This window comes from Canis aureus, chromosome 9 (genome assembly GCF_053574225.1).
Source record: "Canis aureus isolate CA01 chromosome 9, VMU_Caureus_v.1.0, whole genome shotgun sequence".
In the NCBI taxonomy this organism is placed as follows: Eukaryota; Metazoa; Chordata; class Mammalia; order Carnivora; family Canidae; genus Canis; species Canis aureus.
The window spans coordinates 12,920,429-12,933,819 of NC_135619.1; the positions used below are offsets into that span (position 1 = coordinate 12,920,429).

The 13,391-nt window shown below is 37.2% G+C and overlaps 1 long non-coding RNA gene across 2 annotated transcripts in view; it reads left to right on the forward strand.

Moving 5' to 3' along the window:
• LOC144320039 (uncharacterized) overlaps positions 1-10,102 on the forward strand; it is a 43,184-nt gene extending 33,082 nt beyond the window's left edge. For both annotated transcript variants that reach the window (XR_013385631.1, XR_013385632.1), the window contains 2 exons: positions 6,104-6,269; positions 9,862-10,102. This is a non-coding gene — a long non-coding RNA (uncharacterized LOC144320039). The remainder of the gene's footprint in view (positions 1-6,103; positions 6,270-9,861) is intronic.
• Positions 10,103-13,391: the final 3,289 nt, after the last annotated feature.

Sequence of the window (13,391 nt, forward strand, 5' to 3'; positions counted from 1 at the left end):
CCCTAGACATGTAGTTTAGGAAACATCTAGCCATTTCACATCTTCACCTATCAGGACTTGCATGTAACAGAAGCACAGACTGCTAAACTGGAAAGAAAGTTAGAGATTATCTGAACAAATTCACTCACTTTCAGATAAGGAACCCAGAGGCCTCAGAGGTATTTCAGTGCTCTGCCAGGAACAAGGAGGAATTCAGATCAATACTGACTTGTTCTACAATGCACAAACTTTTCCTCATATTGCTGCTCCATTTATTCTCAAGAAATATTCCCAGTCCATGTGCACTTATGACAAGTGTGTTTTACTCTCTGCCAGCAAACACTCAAAAAGCAAATGGCCTGGCTGTTTCTCGATGCATGCCACAGAATGGATGAGAAAACGTATTGGAATCCCTAGGGAAGTTTTGTAAAAGGGCAGGTCCAAACAGAACAAATTGAGGAGAGCCGAAGACACTTATGTAAACCTTCCTAGGTCTGCCTTTCAAAAATACAGCTCTGTCAGTGAAAATACAGAGTTTGCCCAATATGAAGAAATCTGGTAATCATATACAATTTCAAAACCTGTACATGTTAGCAAGTTGAATCACTCATCCAAGTAGTTTTCCTTGTCCAGAGTGCAAATTGTAATAATTGGATGAAGACATCTGCACTATTTTAACATGTCATGTTAAATATCTATATTTTGTAACTCATCTTGATAGCTAATTTTCATGGAAGTATGTGTTAATTGAGCAAAAAAGACATCTTTAAGATGGTTATCATAAGATAATCACACCCTAGGGTATTGTAAGGCAAGAGGTACTGCTCTGAATCTGTGATTCTCCAAGGATATGATTATCACATGATAGCTGCCACACCTCCTGAAGTGCTACCTCTCTGAGCTGACTCCATCTGACTCAGGTGGCTGGTATCCAGTCCCTTTGCTTCTCACAATATCACATCATGTCTTCCCAGGAGGTTGTGTAGTTTCTCAAAAATAGACCTTGGAGCAAGACACAGTGAAAAAAAAATGGTGCCCTTCAGAACAAGATGATCACAGGAAAAGTTAAACTTCGTTTTTTGGAAAATACACACACGTACACACACACACACACACACACACACACATACAGTCTGATGCCATGTCAGTGACCATCTTTACCAAACCCCAAATGGTCATTCTAGCTTTATATGCCATCATTCCTCCTAAACTTTTACCAGGTCCTTGCTACCCAAACACCCTCTGCTTATAAAAACCAGTAACTTCTTTAAATGAAAACCCTGTTTGTTTTTAATTAGCCATGTGTTTCCCATGCAACTAGCCAAGTATCAGGATTTTATTTACCCTCAACGGCTCTTGCTTAATATAGTGCATTTTTCCTATTCTAAAGCCATGATGCAAAAGACAACTTAATGGATTAAATCAAATATATCAATTTGCAATGTTGAAATGACCCTTATTTATTTATGAGAGTTAATCCTGCAACCAGTCAATTTGCATACAAAAGATTTTGAGGTGTTAACAGGTTACTGGGTTATATACTCTGATGACTAGCAACAGAAGATCTGTTCTACTGATATTAACACTTAGTCTTAGGAGTTCTAAAATCAACATACAAGACATAGCAATAGTTCTTAAGGTGGTGCTATAGAAGTCAATATGAAATGAAAACTACATTTTCCTTATTTAAGCCTTTCATTTTTTCAAATGAAAAGTTGCTATTATTGTAATGTTTACCTTTGAATACATAAACTGTGAGATAATGGCAAAAACACTTGAAAGATAGCCAGAAGATAGGAGGAAAAACTCCCTATCTACTCCCTGTTTTTTTTTTTTTTTTAAAGTGAAGTGTTTTAAGGCTGTTCTTTAAAACTCCAGTTAGAGAAAGGAAGGAGACTGTCAATCTGCAGTAATGTATAAAGATTTGAGGTGCTGATGCATTTTCCTGCTTTGAGTGCATGAAGTCGCCTTTGTTTCAGGTTTCCTTGGCAACCCTTCTCAGAGTATTTACAGGAAGAGCAGGTCCTAAATGGAGTCTGGTCTGGCCTTAAAAAAGAGTTGGAGTTCCCTATTTTTATTCCTTCAGAAGTGCATGTGTGTAACGAAGGATGTACAAGAAAGGAGAACACATCATTTTCCATAGTGGTGGCTACCTATGTGAGAGTGAGATAACAATGATTTTTGAAAGCCTATATTGTATTCCTGGCTATGAGACATCTAAGGAGGCATGGACTTCTTAGAAAGTTCCTTTTAAAGACCATCTTCATCTCAGAGCTGCCTCAATAGTCAAAGATGAGTGGGAGCTATTTGCTTTTGGTGATACTCTAACTCCAAGTGATTTCATAGGAAATTTTCATGATGTCATCCTCAAGAACAAAAGCTTATTGAAAATGTTAATAACTTGCTTTGTCATTTATAAAAGCAATACCTTACTTAATCACTGTCTACAATGTGGCCTCTACTCTCTAACCTCCCATTCAGACTTTGCCTCTACTAGACTACTGATACTGTTACCATAGTTTGCCTAGCACCAGACCCAATGACCTCTACTCAGACCCTTTCCGATGCTACGTTCTAGCATGTTGAATGCTAGAATGAACAATATGTATTTTCTTAAGACTTTCTTCTTACTTTGCTTTATGACTATGCTGTTTTCTCTCTTTCCATTTCTTTATTTTCCTGGCAGGACCAGGACCAAGGTAAGGCAGATGAGGCACTTGCCTTGGGCACAAAATTTAAGGGACTGTCAAAAAACTTGGTAATCAAATGATATTTTAATGCAGTTTCTTTAAATCAAAATTAAATGCCAAAAAAAATCAATAATGCACAAAACATCAAAATTACAAACAAAACAGAAACAATGTTGATTAGATCAAGTCATTATACATTAGAGCACTTTTACTTACCTTCCTCACCATCTCACTATGTCACACCAAAATCCTAAAGTTGGAATCATTAAGTCATATTATTTCTATCTCAAGAATCCTTACATATGATGAGATGAGCACTAGATGTTATACTATATGTTGGCAAATTGAATTTTTTGAATTTAAAAAAATAATCTTTATGTAGCATTTATATTACATGTCCCCATCATGCTAACATCATCCATTCATATACACACACACTTATACATATATATCTTTTTCATTCAATTATTGTTTGAGGTTTTCTTGAATATTCTCCCCAGATTCAGTATGTAGATAATGCATTCTCTGAATTCTTATGCATCCTCAAATATTTTTCTTCTGTCCAAGCAAGTGAGGAGTAGTTTGGCTAGATTTAGGATTCTTGGATTGCCTAGTTTTCTCCTGGTAATCTTTTTTTTTTTTAAGATTTTTTTTATTTATTGAGACACACACACAGAGAGAGAGAGAGAGAGAGGCAGAGACACAGGCAGAGGGAGAAGCAGGCTCCACGCTGGGAGCCCAACGTGGGACTCGATCCCAGGTCTCCAGGATCACACCCCTGGCTGCAGGTGGCACTCAACCACTGCGCCACTGGGGCTGCCCTCTCTTGGTAATCTTTAGGTATCACCCGATTGTCTCTCATTTTCCAGTGTTGTGTATGAGAGGTCTGATTGCTAGCTTGATTCTTACTCTTTTTGAAAACAGTTTGTTCCTTCTCTCTGAAAGTCTATATAATCTTCCTTTTATCCTTTGAGCTCAGAGAAATTATCAGACGAGGCCTAGATTGCTTTTTCTTGACCATCATGCTTGGAGTTCAGTAAGTCCTTTGAATCTCTGGCTCAAATCTTCCTTCAACACAGGGTAATGGCCTTCTATTATATGTGTAATTATTGCTTCTTCTCCAGTGATTCCTATTTCTCCTCATGGAATTTCTAATATATTTGTATTTTGAGTGCCCTGTACCCATCATCAAAAATCACTCATCTTTTCCCTCCTGTTTTCTCTTTCTATTTTTATTCTTAGGAGTTTGGGGGGTGCGGTTCCACTTAATTTTCCAAGCCACTGATTCCAAATTCAATTTTGGAATTCAAATTCAATTCTTCTCTTTCAATTTATGTATTGACTTTATTAATTCAAAAATTATGAGTTTTTAATTCCCAGAATTTCAGAGACTTTAAACTATATTTGAACCTCAAGTTCTCTTAGAAATTTTTGTTCAAGTTTTTTTCAGTTGCCCCAGCACACTTACACTTACACACACACACACACACACACACAATTTTATGAACTACATATTGTTTATTCTGCTTTTCCTCTATCATTGCTAGATCCCCTAGTTTTCTTTGCCAACTTTTGACTCACTCTCAGATCTCACATTCAGAGCTTAGATACCCTAAACAGAAGCATTCTGCTTTCACAGGACATCCCCAAAAGCCAATTTGTCAGTTTGCTACCTGGAAGGAAAATCTTCATTTCTCCTCTCTCCCTGGCAAAGTTAGGGTTTCTGCAGCCTGCAGAGTAGGGAGCCTACCTGTTCAGCTTCCCCTCAGGTCCAAGCTAGTACAGTCATTTCCTGTCAGTGGTCAGCGGGGGGAGAGGTTGTTTTTCTTTGGGAGGCAGGTGAAGGTGACCCAAGGATGTCCATAAGCTGAGCCTTCTTCAGGATGCAATTCATTCTAGTTCTCATACCTGAGAGTTCTGTTGCAACTCACAAGACAGCAAAAAATTGCGTGTACTTGCTCCCCCATCTAATCCTAGGCCTTGCTAACACTTTCCACATCCTGCATTCAGTCTAACAATTCCTCAGTGTGGCAGAGGTGACTGGAACTGAGAATGGAGTTACACAAGGAGGCTAGTACCTATTTGTTCCTGCTCCATCTTTCTAGAACTGGCTAGGTGCTCAATTTTTCAACTCTTAAAATGCTTCTTTCCTCTCTTATTTCAGTAATTGTCATCAGGATCTTCTATTGTGCTGATGTAAAACATGAGTCATTTTTTATGGCTGCTGTAGCTTATCCTCTTTCAACTGGCTTGCAATTATTTTTTTAATTGTATCCCTATACTATCTCTTGAATTCATTTCCTCCTTGACACTTCCAGCTGCTATATCGTTTTTCAAGCATTTATTGCCCCAGCCTAAATTTCTGCGTTAACTTCATAACCTATTTATCTCACTCTAATATGCTATTGGCAGGTAATATAAGCACAATTGTAACTGAGTCATTACCATTATCTACTGAAATTAAATCATCCAAAGTTTTCTACCATGTATCTTCTTCATCACATGTGCGCACACACACAGACCTCTTTTTCCTCCTCCAAAGACGTTTTTTCTTAAAAAAAAAAAAAAAAAAAAAAAAGTGCAGAACCCAAAGAAGAGCTCAATCCTACCACCGCAAGATCATGACCTGAGCCAAAACCAAGAATTGGACACTCAATTGACTGAGCACTCAGATGCCCCCTAAGACACTTTTTAAATTATGGTCCAGCACTTTCCTAAATCCTGGCTAGGTTTATCTTGTTCCTTTCTCCTCTTTCCCATTCCATTTCCTTTCTCCTCTTTCCATTCCATTTCCTCTCCAACTTCGATTTATCCTCCAAGGCTCAGCTCAGATGTATCCTCCATGAAGCCTTTCCCTGTCCTTTGTCTTATTTAGTAACTATCATTTTCATTTCCTGCAACATTTTCTTCAAACCTTTATTATAATTTTATTTCACTCACTTGAACTTGTAAACTCTTTGACACAATGTGTGGCTTATCTTTACTTCCTCCCCATTACCTGGAACTTGGCAGGTGCTGCTTTAATAGTGAATTGAATAGAACTTTTAGGTCAACATTTATTTGGCTTCTCCAATATGCCAGTGAGCTAGTGTTTGAGATAAAAGATGAAATAAACACAGATTCTTTCCTCAGGGGTTCAAATGCCAAGTTCTATATTGCAATCAAATGGTCTGATACATATCAGTATGTGTGTGTGTGTGTGTGTGTGTGTGTGTGTATGACTATCAGATCATATATAGATATCACCATCTAAATGGAGAAATCTTGGAAACTTGGGTGGCTCGGTTGGTTAAGCCTCTGACTCTTGATTTTAGCTAAGGTCATGATCTCAGGGTCATGAGACTGAGCCCCATGTGGGGCTCTGCTCTCAGTGTGGAGTCTACTCTGTCTCCCTCCCCCCTACTCACTCTCTCTCTCTCTCTCTCTCTCTCAAGTAAATACATAAAATCTTTTAAAAATGGAGAAATGGAAATTGCTGCCTGTTTTGCCTTGTTGCATAATTTGCCTTTGGAGAGCAGATGTTTACCAGGTCCAGAGATCACATCAAGGCAGAGGAAGTAGATCCACAGAGAAAACGAACATTTTGAAATTGCAAATCAGGTAAGCAACACATTTCAAGTCAATGCAAATAATTAGGCTTCAGGAAGAGAGGGCTTACTTGCTTCTAAAGAGAAGCAAGTAAGAAGAAAAATAATCTAAGGCATCTGCTTGGTGTACCTGTAGCTCCCTTAATTTGGTTCTCACTTGACTGTAAGTAATTCTGTTTGAAACTTCCCTAGAGAATGATGAGGGGGTAGAGACAGGCAACAGGTATAGGGGCTGAGGATTAAAGGCCTTTTCCAAAGAACAAATTGCTAAACTAAACTGCTCTATCAGCTCCAAACCATCCCCCTGTTATTTCAAAAAAAAAAAAAAAAAAAAACTATGAACAAGTATAGTTCATCTTTGGCCAATTTTCCCCTCTACAACTGCCCTTTCAAAATCACCCTCAGACACAGTCTCAGTATCCTTAAGGTTCAGACACTTCTTCAACTACCTCCTTTCAGCACCTGTAGAACCTGTATGAATACTACCCAAAGCTTTCTTCCCTCTACCCCAATGAAACATTTATCTGCTTGTCCCTTGGGATCATGTACCTCTCCACTTGGCAACGTGCAAAGATGATCAGTAGGTTTCAATTCTCTTAACTTGAATGAGCAAAATATTTAAATCTTGATGTTAAGATTCTAACAAATTTTCTTATTAGATATCATAAGGCCTTAAAAGCCAGTTAAATTGTAAAAAAGAGCTTTAGGAAGGATTATTAGCATAGGAAATTTCACATCTTGGGGTTGGCTAACAGTTGGGAGGATTATTTGCCTTAGCCTCACAAATCTCACCACAGAGTATGGTCCAACACTAGCCCTGACTAAGCCTGACTGCCCTGCCTATGTTTCCAGGCAATGACCAATGTTTCTGCCAGTCTCTTTAGACTGGAAAATTGAAGATGTCTTGGGTTCCATGCCAATATCCCTATCAGTTCCTATTACCCGGATTCACTGTCTTTCATTCCAAATAAATCCATAGGGTGTATTTCTCTATGGATCATCATTGCTCTGAGTTGCTAGACTCACTGAGGGTCTGTATTGGTTCCTGATTCTGGCTTCATACTGTGACAAAAACATGCACATACTGAGATGTAGTTTCTGAGAGCTCAGATGAAAATCAGGACTCTGAAGGAGTAGGGGCAAAATATCCTCTTACTGATATTGTTGAGACAAACTATAGGCCTGGGTAATACTTAGATCTGACCCAGTATAAAACTGTTATTTTTAGGCTTGTCTAAGAAGTAATCCCATAAAGATCATAAATTCCTGCTTGAGAAGAATTCATGATATCTGAGTTCTATATTACATTACATGGCATGAGTTAAAATTACCTCCTCCTGAGCGATCTGATTTGAGGCAAAATATTTAACCTCTATAGTTTCAGTTTCCCATTTGATAAGATGGAAAACTAGAACCGATGACCTTTTAGCTATATAGAGTGATAGGCGGTGGTTCTATAATATGTTCCAGAATTAGAAAATGCTAGCTAAACATAAATCTGCTGAGGACTATAGAAGAGAAAGACAAAGGGAAGTCAAAATTCCATTTCGGAGATTTGGGAGGAACTTAACTCCAAAGTAGCTTGTTAACGGCTTACTATACAGTCATTGGAGAGAGAATTCTGGATTCTTTTATTTACCATTTACTGCCTAGTGCACTAGGCTGTTTTGTTGGACACACACGGATTATTCCTCTAACATCACTCACGTAGTCATGATTGAAGATAATTGCAAAAGTATCACAACTGCATTTGTCAAGAAAGAAAGGGGTTAATATCAAGAAGCCCCTCTTTTGAATTCCAGTATCTAAATGGCTATTGCTCCTCTCAGCATAGAATTTTCTAGAAAACAAAACACACACTAAAGCTCTAAAAAAAGAAAATATCCATTAAAGATACAAAGAAGCTGGGGCTCCACTAATGTAGTATGAAAATTCAACTTGCAAGTAAGATGCCAGAGTTGGATTGATTGCTGTGTACAACAGTGACATGAATATAAAGACTCCCTAAGGTTAAATTGGGCTCCTGCATTGAAATTCTAATTAGAAATATGAATGCCCCAACTCTGTGAAAGTACATGTGTGTTTAATTATTCTCCTTTTTCACCTTATCTCTTCCATTATTTTATACCCTTTTCCCTCCTCCTTTCTCACTGTTCTCAAGCAACCCATGCTCCTCACTTAATCTAAGTGTAGGGCTTTTCTTTAAGTTGGCATTAATTGACAAGCAGTGTTTAATTATTATTTTTCATGTCTGAAGAGGGCTAATATTAACTCTCCATGGGCCTGAAGGCGACCTCAGCCCCCTTGTTTCTGGTGGCATCACTCTGCCTTCATCACTGGCATTTCTTTAATCAGACAGACATGCCACATATTCTTCATCTTAATGGTATGTACTTATATTTGTGCTAACTAAGGCTGCTGGGGGACTTACTTGTCTTGTACCATTGTATTGGTAAAATTGGCACTTAGAACAACTAAGGATTAAATCATCTTTACAGTACCCAAGTGGTATTTGGGAGGAAAATGTAGCCTTGAGGACTACTACCTGGAGTCTTCTTAACACCAGCAATGTGCTTTGTAAGACTGGCATCCTTGGCTGGCAACCAGCAACTGATACTGTAACATATATGACTGACCGATAACTAATATCTCAAAGGATCTGCAAACCATTTGCTTATGCACTGGTGCCCTGAGTGGGGTTTGAGTGCAGACCTTAAACATTGCCACAATTATAATAATCTGGCTTTTCTCTAAATTCATCACACTAGAAATCTAGCTCATCTACCACCATAATGGTCAACTTTTGAATCAAAGCTGGAGAAGTGTTTCTGTTGATATTAAATAGGAGAATATTTGCTTTTCAAAAACAGACATTTTATTCAGTCTCCTTTACCACTCTGTGTTGAGTTTTAACCTCAAAAGAAGACTTATGTGGGGCACTTTCTGAATCCAAAATTAAAAGGCAAAGAAGTTCATGGCCTGAAATCTGTGTCTTCTCTTAAATACTTCTCAGTTATAAGAGGACCTGAATTACTAGACAAAAAGGGCAAATGAAAATTACTCCAGTAAATTAGAGGTCAAATCCAATAGGACAGCTAAAGTAGAAAAGTGTCAAAGAATAGGTATAAGGAATAAAGGAATAAGTAGGAGCTCTAGCCCAAGACCAATAGGTGCTAACCCAGGAAATTTAGGTAGGAAGAGTCAAAAACCAGAGAGGTTCAGAGGCTGGGGCTTCCATCACAGTCATATATTCCTAGAGTTTCCATGTCCTACGTGACAGAAGTGTCATAGCAAGTGGAAAGGGCATGGAGTCTAGAGTCAAAGAATCTGAATTCCAATCCAGACTCTAATCATATACTGACTGAATGACTTTATGCAGAACATATCTTTAAAGTTATTATAATGAAGACCTTCCTCATAGGATCTTTGTGAGGATTAAATGAGATACACATATGAAAGCACCTGAACATTTTAATTTGCTTTATAAATTTTAATTATTATTAACTTGAAATACATATTTCCTTAGAAGTGGTGGAAAGTAAGAGTTCAACTGATACTGTAGCTCAGACACATGGATTTAATAGGCTTTTTTTTTCTTTTGCTAGTTAGTTCTGCCATCTGTGGAACATTCAAAAAGAGACAACAAACTTTGGAAAACAAGCCATTCACAAACCAGGAACTGCATTTGTGATTAAAAGCCTTCGACCTATTAATACTCATAAGGGGCAGAAACTTGGAAAGTGTCCTATGCTGAACATTCTTCTTTCAATCTAGACCTATTAACTTGCCTTATTAGTCATCAAGTAAATAAATCACAGACTCAATTTTTCCCTGCCAGGCTCCACAAATACCAACTTGTGTGCTAACAGCATCAAATAAAATAGTAACTGTAATCCAAAAAAAATGCATCAGTGGTTCTCAAAATGTGGTCCCAGACTTACAACAGCAACATCACCTGAAAACTTGTTAAGCAAGCAAATTACTGAAGCCCATACAGAACTACTGAGTCAGAAACTCTGAGGATAGGCCCAGCAATCTGTGTTTTAATAAGCCCTCCAGATCATTCTGATGCTCTTTGGGATTTGAGAGCCATTACATTAGGCTGAGAACAGAACCAACATCCTAAGCAGTGTTTTTATTTGTAGATTTTTGTGGGGAACTAACTAGTTTTAACATGTTTTAATATAGCTGAAGCTTCAATACAACATGTGCAGTTAAAAATCACGACTAACAAATGCATGAGCAAGACCACATAGATCTTCAGTTTGTGTCCACAGGCTCATTGTTTTAAGGAAGTTCATTTTTCCATCCTTAGTCTGAACAGATGAATGTCTTGGTCAAGTTTAATTTCCTGTAATGCTTTAGCAATTCAAACACTCAAAAAAATTGAGCACATTTTTATTTGCTAAGGACTCCAATCAAGGTGAAAGATCTCACAATTAGTCTTGGTAATATAAATGTAAATTGAACTCGGTTCATTAGTTTTAGCAATACTCCTCCTTGTTTGGCTTTTAATAGTATTTAAGTCTAGCTATTACGTTAATATCTTGGCTTATAAAGTTTATAAAATAATTAAATAATATAGATAAATTTTCTCCTCTTAATCATTGTAACAAAGTCAGCTACACAAGTATCAGTGAGTATAAAAATCTAAATACCAAACACTTCCTGTTTCATAAATTTTTAAATGTTATGTAAAAATTAAGTTTTATTGTACATATTACAACAATAGTTATTTTGCATCATATTTAGGTGTGAGGGTAACGACCAAGAGCTCCCTGCTCTAGAATTCTAGGAGCCTGCATTATACTTCTGGGTCACTGGAAACGATGCTCAGATAGTTCCTCAGGAAGCATTGTATAAATATTTGTAGAATCAGTTCGATTTTCCTGAAAGTTCCTCATCAACAATTACCAATATTAAATGCAAACCATAGTTTGTGAAGTTAAAAATAAAAACAGACCAGACCAATCACTCCTTACCTACTCTTACCCACCCTCCTTGTGATACATGGAACCAACATCAGGGTTTCCATTTTCCTACTCCTTAGGGCCCAGGAACATCCTCTTGGGACAGCCCAGTCACACCCTTCAGCCTATCATTTTGTCTCCATTGAAACTGCAGTAGAATTTCTCACTCTTCACTATTCTACCTTAATCATAATGTTGCAGTCACACAACTTGATATGACACTTCTTGCTTAGAGAAAGTTGTTTCTTCCCAAATGAAAACTGGAAACCATAGAATAATATTTCTAGCCTTAGGGAGCCTGCTGATGAGAAAAATGGAGATCTAGGTTTTAACATGTAAATCTTAGAATTACCGTATTGAGAAAAGGGGAGTATGCTGCTAAATTTATGAGAATACCATATATCATGAATAATGTAGGCATAAAACTTAACATATCTAAATATTTTTAAATAACCCTTTATAATAGCATTTTATAATTACAGTGGGCCCCTCTGGTGTGTGAATTATGGTGTATTCATGTTTAGTTGCATTGACTGTACTCAGCTTTTAGCCATGTGCCTAGCAACATACTGGGTATGAATTAATGTGCAGTAATTCATGGCCTGTTGTGCCTTATTAAATATAGCATTGATTCAATTTTAGAACTGCAGCATAATGACTCAAATATTTTTCAGAATGCTAAGTGCCCCATACAATTTTTATTTGAGAGCCTGTTTTCACATTTCAACCCTCACTTACAATAGTAATATTTTCCTACTGCAGAGCAACAACAACAATCAAAAAAAAGCAATTGCCCACCAAAAAGTAAAATCAAACAACATAAGGAATTACCTCCTAGATGGACCTATTTCTCCCAATAAATATATCTACAAAATCTGCTTTAAATGGGAAAAAAACATATTTTTGTTTTTCAGGCCATTTAAAAAACTACTTTAAAAGACTCTCAATTTCCTTGTTCTCCATTATTCTGTGATTCAAAGCAAAATAATAATATATCACATTTAAAGGGGACAGTGCCCAGCAGCAATTTAGGAGACCTCAGGTCCAGTTTTTATTCTACTAATTTACTATAATTTCTAATAAGTCACATAATCACTCAGTGATTCAGTTTCCTCACCTGTAAAATATTTTCCTATTTCAGGGGATGTTGTGAGAGATAAAAAATATAAGTCTGTGAAGATGCTATATAAATATAAATTAGCATAGGCAATCTGCCTAGCCCCACATTAAGTATACTTTTAGCTAAAGAGCTTTCATACCACTATCTCACTGATAACTCCCAATTATGCGATGGGTAGATAGGAACTATTATTCCCACTTCACAGCTGAGCTTCAGCCACAGAATGCTCTTCCTCTCAGTGACAGATACACATGAAGCAGTGAAACATCTAAACTGAATAAACCATGATCTCCAATTTCACAGTTAGGGTGCCCTCACATCCACCGGATAGAACAAGAAACAGAGACAGACTGGCAAATATAACTTAGTGGCAAAGTTAAAACCCAAATCCCAGTTTACAATCTTTCAGGCAGGCTACAGACTACATTTATGTTGTAAAGGTTGAACAATTACCTCTCTTTGTAATTTCTGCTTGAGCAAGTGAGAAGCCTCTCACCACAACCTCATATAGCATTGAACACAACTGAATCACTGTTTCAAAAATAATAGTGTTCAGTCAGGCCAAACCTCATTCTGCAATACATTTCCAGCCGACATCCTTCCATGTCTTCATGTTCAAAATAACATTTTTAAATGACTCTTCATTTTAAACATATTAGAAGATCTACATCTTATTAACTGAAGTTATGAAACTTTCCTTTAGTTGCTAGTTAGCTACAATATTGTTTGCTATATGTCCTACTTCTTCCAGTATTCCAATGTTCTGCAAGAACAAGCTGTTAAAAAAAAACAATGATAAAACTGGTATCCCTTACCCAGCTCATGCTTCTAACACTGCCATTTTTACCATGAAATCACCTCTGGCTCCAATAACTACAAATAATTTTTAAATTTTAGCCCAAGACAAATTTCATTATTTCATTTGTGGTATGAGGAAATCTGAGGAAAAATATTTTTGGGTCACAACTCTCACCTTCCTGGGGCAGAATGTGCTCTACACTAGGGGTCAGTGGATCTTGGTATATCCATTCCAAATACCCATGGA